Genomic DNA, 8,411 nt, shown 5'->3' with positions numbered 1-8,411 from the left:
GTCCTTGCACTTCGTGCCATATGTGCTTAACCCGCTGCGCTACCTCCCAGCCCCCGCTTCAGTATTTTCTAACATTCACTTTAATTTGTATTTATGAGATAGAGAGAAAGACCAGAGCACTGCTCAGCTCTGGCATATATGGTGTCAGGGATCAAACCTGGATCCGCAAGCATGTGAGTTATGGTCTAGAGCTCTAACCTGCCTACAATGTCTAACTTAAGGAATCAAAGTTCTATAGTGGGGAGATACAGACTATAGACTTGTTTGGAAAGCAAACAACGAATGTAGTGAAGCTTGGAGAAAACTGACTTAGAGAAATGCTGTCCAAAGAGTTTACTTCACTAGCTATGAATGTTTGCCAACCTGATATGTCTTTCAGAGACCTCCTGTATTCAAGTAAAGATTTATACCTTGAAGCGATTTCACACTATTTAGTATAGTGAATGTTTTACACCTACAAAGAGAGGCCTGAAATAATTAGTTGAAAGGAAATAATTAATTACTTGGGAAGAAGTTGAATGGAGAGAAAAATATGAACAAAAGGAAGAGACATTTAAATCTGTTTTTGCTCCAGAGGCCACACATGCTGAAGCAATGTGGATTAAATTCAGCACAACAGAAAATGAAAGAGGATGGAATTTCACTGGGTTATTAGAGTTTCTTTATCTCTTGAGTAGTCTCTGCCCTCCAGATTTTTTTTCTTTTCTTTTTACTGAGGGGCTAGTGTTTTATAATATAGTTGTGGGCACAAGGGTTCAGTCGGTCAACTCCCCATGACAGGTGTTTGTAGAACACTTTTACCCCCAGTTTAGGTCTTTTTGCACCATCATGCACTAGGACTCCAATGTCCTCTCTGCTCCTTCCTTTCCCTCATTCCACAGAGTTCTTTGCTTTGGTCAATACCAATTTCTGAATTTTTTTAGTCCTCCACATTAACTTATTGTAGAGTTATTTGCTAATGTCTACTTGTTTAACTTGTTTTATTTAAGCTTGAAGTGTTTCTACTAGCTCTTGATACTATCTGCCTGGGATGTGATGGGAAAAAGTTTCTAAACAGGACAGTGTTTGGACTAGAATGATGAGCCCCAAGTTTCCATTCAACTTCAAAATTCAGCAACAGCATTGGTTCTAGAATGGTCTTAGATTCTCCTTCTCCTCCTTCTCCTCCTCCTCCCTTCTTCCTCCTCCTCCTCCTCTTTTTGATTATTTTTTAAATTTCTTTATTGGGGGATTAATGGTTTACAGTTGACAGTAAAATACAATAGTTTGTACATGCATAACATTTCCCAGTTTTCCACGTAACAACTCAACTCCCACTAGGTCCTCCTCTGCCATCATGGCCCAGAACCCAAACCCTCCACCCCACCTCCACCCCAGAGTCTTTTACTTTGGTGCAATAAACCAACTCTAGTCCAAGTTCCACTTAGTTTTTTGGGTTATTTTTAAAATTGAAATTACTGCATAAGTTTTGGACACACATCATTAGAAATCAACATCTGTATATACAACTTTAAGTCAACCATTGAAAATTCAATTATGTTATTCATACAGTTTAGTTTTGAATTTTATTTTGTTATTTTTAAATCCCACAGTGCTTGTCATTCCAGTTGACACTGCAGTTCTTGAGTGTACTTGGGTCTTCTCAGGTCTTTTCACTTTGCTACTCTAAGTAAAGGATAGAGAGGCATAGAGAGGTGGTCTTTGACAAAAAGAATCCTTTTCATGAAAAGAAGTGAGCATGAACCTAAACAAAGTCTTCTGCATGGTGCCACAGAAAACCAAATTCTATCACACCAACATTTGCATGAAGTAAAGTAGTTTTTACTGCCATTTGAATGCAGAATCTGAGGTTGAAGTAGTTTAACTCAAAGCTCTTGCCCTCCAAGGAATGTTAGGGTTCTTTTTTGTTTGTTTTTATTTTTTAATTATTATCTTTATTTATGGATAGAACATCTAGAAATCGAGAGGGAAGGGAGTAATAGAAAGGGTAAGAGGCAGAGAGACAACTGCAGCACTGCTTCACCACTTGTGAAGCTTTCCCCTTACAGGTGGGGACCAGGGGCTTGAACCTGGACCCTTGTGCATTGTAACATGTGCTCTCAACCAGGTGCGCCACCACCCAACCCCTTGGCATATTAGGCTTTTTTTCTTTTCCCATAATCAAAACTTTATTGAAAAACTGACACCAAAATAGGAGATTATTGTTGTATACCTTACAAAATTAAACATAATTACATTATCCTGATAGACAGAATTACTGAACTGATAAGGTTTTCTGCGATGTAACACAAATTCTAGGAGTTGTGTGGTCAGTAGTGCTGCTTTCTTCTAAAAGAGCACCCTTTTGTGAGTCTGGCCTTGCCTCCCGTCAGCTGGCACAGCACTGTGGAGCAGCCTACACAGAGAACCACCGTCTGCCCATGGCTGGAAACTGTGGTGATCTTGTAGCAACCTGGACATTTCACATCCATGAAGTATGAATTTGGGCTTTGAACCAGTCGTTTCCTTTTATGCTTTTTCTTTCCTCATCCAAAGACTGGTGCAGCAAATCTCGGGCCAAAGGCATGTTGATCCGGGGTATGGCGCTATCTGATGTGCTGAGTGTTAGGCTTTTATAAAGGTGGAAAGTGGGGGTGAACTAGAAAGCCAAGAGCTGTATCTTGGGGTAGTCTGTGAGGGCTCAAAGCCTTCCCCACCTCCCACGCCTCACCCCTGAGATCTTCACACCTCCCAGACTATGGCACCACAAACTTCTTTCTAGAACAAAGCCTATAATGTGTTTTAACTCTGCCCCATGTTTCAAGAGGGCAAGGCTAAAAAGAAGGGGGGGGGGAGGCAGTGGCATACCAGGTTAAGCACACATATTACCAAGATGAAGGATCTGGGTTCAAGCCTCCACTACCCACCTGCAGTGGGTATTCTTCACAAGTGGTGAAAGAATCTGCTGGTGTCTTTCTGTCTCCCCCTTTTCTCTCAATCTCTCTGTCCTATAAGATAAAATAGAGTGGTCCGGGAGGTGGTGCAGTGGATGAAGTGTTGGATTCTCAAACATGAGGCCCTGAGTTCAATCCCCAGCAGCACATGTACCAGAATGATGTCTGGTTCTTTCTCTCTCTCTCTCTCCTTCTGTCTTCATGAAAAAATAAATAAAATCACTTTTTAAAAGACAAAATAGAAAGGAAAGGAGAAAGAAAGAAAGAAAGAAAGAAAGAAAGAACCAGAGGCGGAGCTACGAGCAGCAGATCGCCTTCTCTCCTCTCCTCTCCTCTCCTGGATCAACTAGGAATACCAAAGGAGACCACCCAGGACCGAAACAAGACAGGACTAGAATGACCACAGAAACCCAGTAAATCACTGGTGAGTACAAACATGCGTGGCTGGTGACAGAGAGGAGAGAGGGGCCTAAGGAGAGATTAAGTGACTGCTCACAGTCCAGCAGTTTATCAGTTGAGACACCACCTCCAGTCTGCTCCACCAACAAGGGGACAGCTTAAGGGAGGAGAGGACTCCCCAGAGACTCACCAAGTGCAACTCTGAGTCTCCATTGCTACTACCCTCAGAATATGGAGCAGCGACAGGAAGGGACACCAGAGGACAGAGATCTAACCAGGAAACTCAGAAGACCTATACCTCGGTGGCATAGCTGAGGGGCTGTGAAAGTCTCTTTGCATAACCACTGGATTATCTCTGCCACACCCTGCTTTACCTCTTGATCAGGAGTCAGTCTTCTTCTAGTATTTGCCCTTCTTCCGTAGCCAGTCAACAGCGTCAGGTTGAGCCTGATGTAAAGTTTCGAGACCTCCTTTGAATCTGGAGAGGTGGCAGTCATTGACTATGTGGGTCATAGTCTGTCTGTAGCCACAGGGGCAATTCGGGTCGTCTATGGCTCCCCAGCGATGGAACATAGCGGCGCACCGGCCATGGCCTGTTCGATAGTGATTGAGGAGGGCCCAATCATAACGTGCTAGGTCAAAGCCGGGTTGACGCTTGCAGGGGTCTGTGATGAGGTGTTTGTTCTTTACCTCTGCTGACTGCCAGCTCTGTTTCCAAGAGTCTGGAACAGAGAAGTTCAGTGTAGACGTAGGGGACCAGATTGGATGACGAGACGTCAAGGGTTGGACAGGGTGGGCGAAGATATCCGCGTATATTGGCAGGTCCGGTCGAGCGTAGACGTGGGAAATTAACTTAGATGATGCCGTATCCCGACAAATATCTGGCGGGGCGATGTTGCTAAGAAATGGCAGCCATGGAACCGGGGTGGAACGGATGGTTCCAGAAATTATCCTCATGGAGGAATATAATTTGGAATCGACCAAGTGGACATGGGGGCTATGGAACCATACTGGGGCACAGTATTCTGCAGTGGAATAGCATAATGCCAGAGATGATGATCGTAGTGTGGAAGCGCTCGCGCCCCATGAGGAGCTGGCCAGTCTAGCAATGATGTGATTCCTCGCGCCCACCTTTGCTGCAATCTTTATGAGATGTTTGTGAAATGACAGAGTGCGATCGAGAGTAACGCCAAGATAGACTGGCTGGGCTTCATGCCAGATTCTCGTACCGCCAAGCTGCACATTAAGCTCACGCGAGACCGAGGCATGGTGTAGATGGAAAACAGATGATACCGTTTTTGCAGTGCTAGGGATTAGTCGTCATTTTTTACAGTAATCAGATATCAGCGACATGTCAGTGATTAAGCTAAGAAGCCTACTTATAGTTTAAAAGCCCTCAGGCTCCCATAGTCTACAGGGAAGGAAAAAGAAAAAAGAAAGAGGCTTTTAAACCACTGAGCTCCAACTCAGGGATTCAAATAACTGTTAACTTCCACCACTGTGAACCCTTTAATTAACTTACTTAGACACAAGTCAATCCAGGCAATAGTGATCAATAATTTGAAAAGTACTGATAAAGGGAACTCATAACATAATATATAAAATGGTTAAAACAACAAGAAAAAATATTGGAGAATCAAACCAGGACAAGAGTCCAGCTAAAAGTCCTCCAGAGGGTGAAGCACAAAATAATGAGTTCAACATGCAAACATTAGCTAAGGAAATAATAACAGGAGTGAGTAAAGAATTTGACAAAATTGTAACCAGAAATGCAGGAACAACAAATGAGAATATGGAAGAAAATACTAATTATCTCATGGTCATTAGAGAGCTGAAAGCTGAAATCGCTGAGCTAAGAATGCAACTAGCTGAACAAGCCAAAACAGTATCAGAGCAGGGCAACAAAATAGATGAATTCCAGAAAACAGTAGAGGGCAGAGAGAATAGAATCCATGAGGCTGAAGACAGAATAAGCAAGATTGAAGATGAATTAGAGACAACTAAAAAAGAAGTAAGAGATCTCAAAAAGAGATTAAGAGATGCTGAAAACAACAACAGAGTCCTATGGGATGACTTCAAAAGAAACAATATATGCATTATTCGCATACCAGAGGAAGAAAGAGAAGGAGAGGAAGAAAGAATTTTCCAGGCCATAGTAGCTGAAAACTTCTCTAGTCTAGACAACATCAAAGACATAAAAATTCAAGAAGCCCAGAGAGTCCCAAACAGAATTAACCCAGACCTAAAGACACCAAGACATATCATACTAAGAATGGAAAGGAACAAGGATAAAGAAAGGATCCTGAAGGCTGCAAGAGAAAAACAAAGAGTCACCTACAAAGGAAAATCCAAAAGATTAGCAGCAGACGTCTCCATACAAACACTACAGGCCAGAAGAGAATGGCAAGATATCTATCGAGTGCTCAATGAGAAAGGCTTTCAGCCAAGAATGCTATATCCTGCTAGACTGTCATTCAGACTAGATGGAGGCATCAAAACCTTCTCAGACAAGCAACAGTTGAAGGAAGCAACCATCACCAAGCCTGCCCTGAAAGAAGTTCTGAAAGGTCTCCTATAAACAACCAGACCACCACAAATAGGACATATATCAAAACACTCTAGAACTCTACAAGAATGGCATTAAAATATCTTCAATCTTTGATATCAATAAATGTCAATGGCCTGAATTCACCTATTAAAAGACACAGAGTAGGAAGATGGATCAGAAAACACAACCCAACAATATGCTGTCTACAGGAAACCCACCTAACTCAACAAGGCAAACACAGACTTAAAGTGAAAGGATGGAAAACTATCATACAAGCCAATGGCCCACAAAAAAGGGCAGGAGCAGCTATTCTCATATCTGACATGATAGACTTTAAAATAGATAAGATTTAAAAAGATAGGAATGGACACTACTTAATGCTCAGAGGATCAGTCAATCAAGAGGACTTAACTATTATTAACATCTATGCACCCAATGAGAAGCCATCTAAATACATCAAACTTCTACTGAAAGAGCTACAGCAATATATTAACAGTAACACAATCATAGTAGGGGACTTCAACACCCCACTCTCTCAACTTGACAGATCATCCAGGCAGATAATCAATAAAGACATAAGGGAGCTAAATGAAGAGACAGATAAACTAGAACTATTGGACATTTTCAGAGTCATTCATCCCAAGAAACTGGAATACACATTTTACTCAAATCCACATGGGCCATTCTCAAGGATAGACCATATATTAGGCCACAAAGACAGCATCAGCCAATTCAAGAGCATTGAAATCATCCCAAGCAGCTTCTCAGACCACAGTGGAATTAAACTAACACTTAACAATCAACAAAAGATTAATAACAGTGCCAAAATGTGGAAGCTCAACAGTGTACTTCTTAACAACTTCTGGGTCAAAGAGGAAATCAAGGAAGAAATCAAAATGTTTCGAGAGTTCAATGAAAATGAAGACACAAGCTATCAAAATATTTGGGACACAGCTAAAGCAGTCCTAAGAGGGAAGTTCATAGCTATACAAGCACACATTAGGAAACAAGAAAAAGCACAAATAAATAGCCTGATTGCACATCTTAAAGACCTAGAAGAAGAACAACAAAGGAACCCTAAAGCAACCAGAAGGACAGAAATCACTAAAGTTAGGGCAGAAATAAATAACATTGAGAATAAGAAAACCATACAAAAGATCAACGAAAGTAAATGTTGGTTCTTCGAAAGAGTAAACAAAATCGACAAACCTTTAGCCAGACTCACAAAACAAAAAAGGGAGAAGACCCAAAGAAATCGGATAGTAAATGAAAGAGGAGATATCACAACAGACACCGCAGAAATTCAACATATCATGCGAGGCTTCTATGAACAACTATATGCCACCAAGCTAGAGAACCTGGAAGAAATGGACAATTTCCTAGATACCTACCAACTTCCAAAACTAAGTAAAGAGGAAGTGGATAACATGAACAGGCCCATCACAGCTAATAAAATTGAAACAGTTATCAAAAATCTCCCCAAAAATAAAAGTCCTGGACCAGATGGTTTTAAAATGAATTCTACAAAACCTTCAAAGAAGAACTAATACCTCTACTTTTAAAAGTCTTCCAAAAGATTGAAGACACTGGAATACTCCCTGCCAGCTTCTATGAAGCCAACATCACCCTGATACCAAAAACAGACAGGGACACAGAGATGATGGAGGTGGCGCGGATGGAGGTGATGGAGAAGAGCTTCGGCAGTCCCCGCATCCCAGCCATCTCCATCCTCTTCATCCTCTGCTTCTGCATCCCCGCATCTTCACCCTCTCCATCTCCTTCTCTACCTCCCCCTACCCGCTGAAGAAGAAGAAGAAGAAGAAGAAGAAGAAGAAGAAGAAGAAGAAGAAGAAGAAGAAGAAGAAGCAGCAGCAGCAGCAGCAGCAGCAGCAGCAGCAGCAGCAGCAGAAGAAGAAGAAGAAGAAGAAGAAGAAGAAGAAGAAGAAGAAGAAGAAGAAGAAGAAGAAGAGGCTATTAACCTGCTATAAGCTCTTGAAACTGAATGTCTGACACATGCAAGCCTGTGACTATGACCAACCTGCAATTGACATTTGAGGTGAGTCAATTTTAACAAGATAGAAATGTTATACATGGGGGTCAGGCGGTAGCATAGCATGTTAAGCACAGTTAGTATGCAGTGCAAAGACCAGCTTAAGGATCCCTGTTGAGCTCCTCCACCCACTGCCCTAGACTCCCCACCTGCAGCGAGGTAGCTTCACAAGCAGTGAAGCTTTCTCTCTTTTGCTCCCCCTCTCTATCTCCCCTTCTTTCTTAATTTCTTTCTGTCCTATCCAACAATGACAACAATAATAATAGCGACAACAAGTGCAACAACAAGGGCAACAAAAGAGAAAAATGGCCTACAGGAGCAGTGGATTCATACTGCAGACACTGAGCCACAGAGGCAACCCTCCAGGCAAAAATAAAAGGGGGAAGTCAGGGAGTAGCGCAGCAGGTTAAGCACGGGTGGCACATAGTGCAAGGACCGACATAAGGATCTCAGTTCCAGCCCCTGGCTCCCCACATGCAGG

At 42.2% G+C, this 8,411-nt stretch overlaps 1 pseudogene; it reads right to left on the bottom strand.

Moving 5' to 3' along the window:
- Positions 1-2,309: 2,309 nt before the first annotated feature.
- Positions 2,310-2,566, bottom strand: LOC107522574 (small ribosomal subunit protein eS27-like; annotated as a pseudogene).
- Positions 2,567-8,411: the final 5,845 nt, after the last annotated feature.

Source organism: Erinaceus europaeus, unplaced genomic scaffold (assembly GCF_950295315.1).
Source record: "Erinaceus europaeus unplaced genomic scaffold, mEriEur2.1 scaffold_610, whole genome shotgun sequence".
NCBI classification, from domain to species: Eukaryota; Metazoa; Chordata; class Mammalia; order Eulipotyphla; family Erinaceidae; genus Erinaceus; species Erinaceus europaeus.
This window is presented reverse-complemented; position numbering and strand designations above follow the sequence as displayed.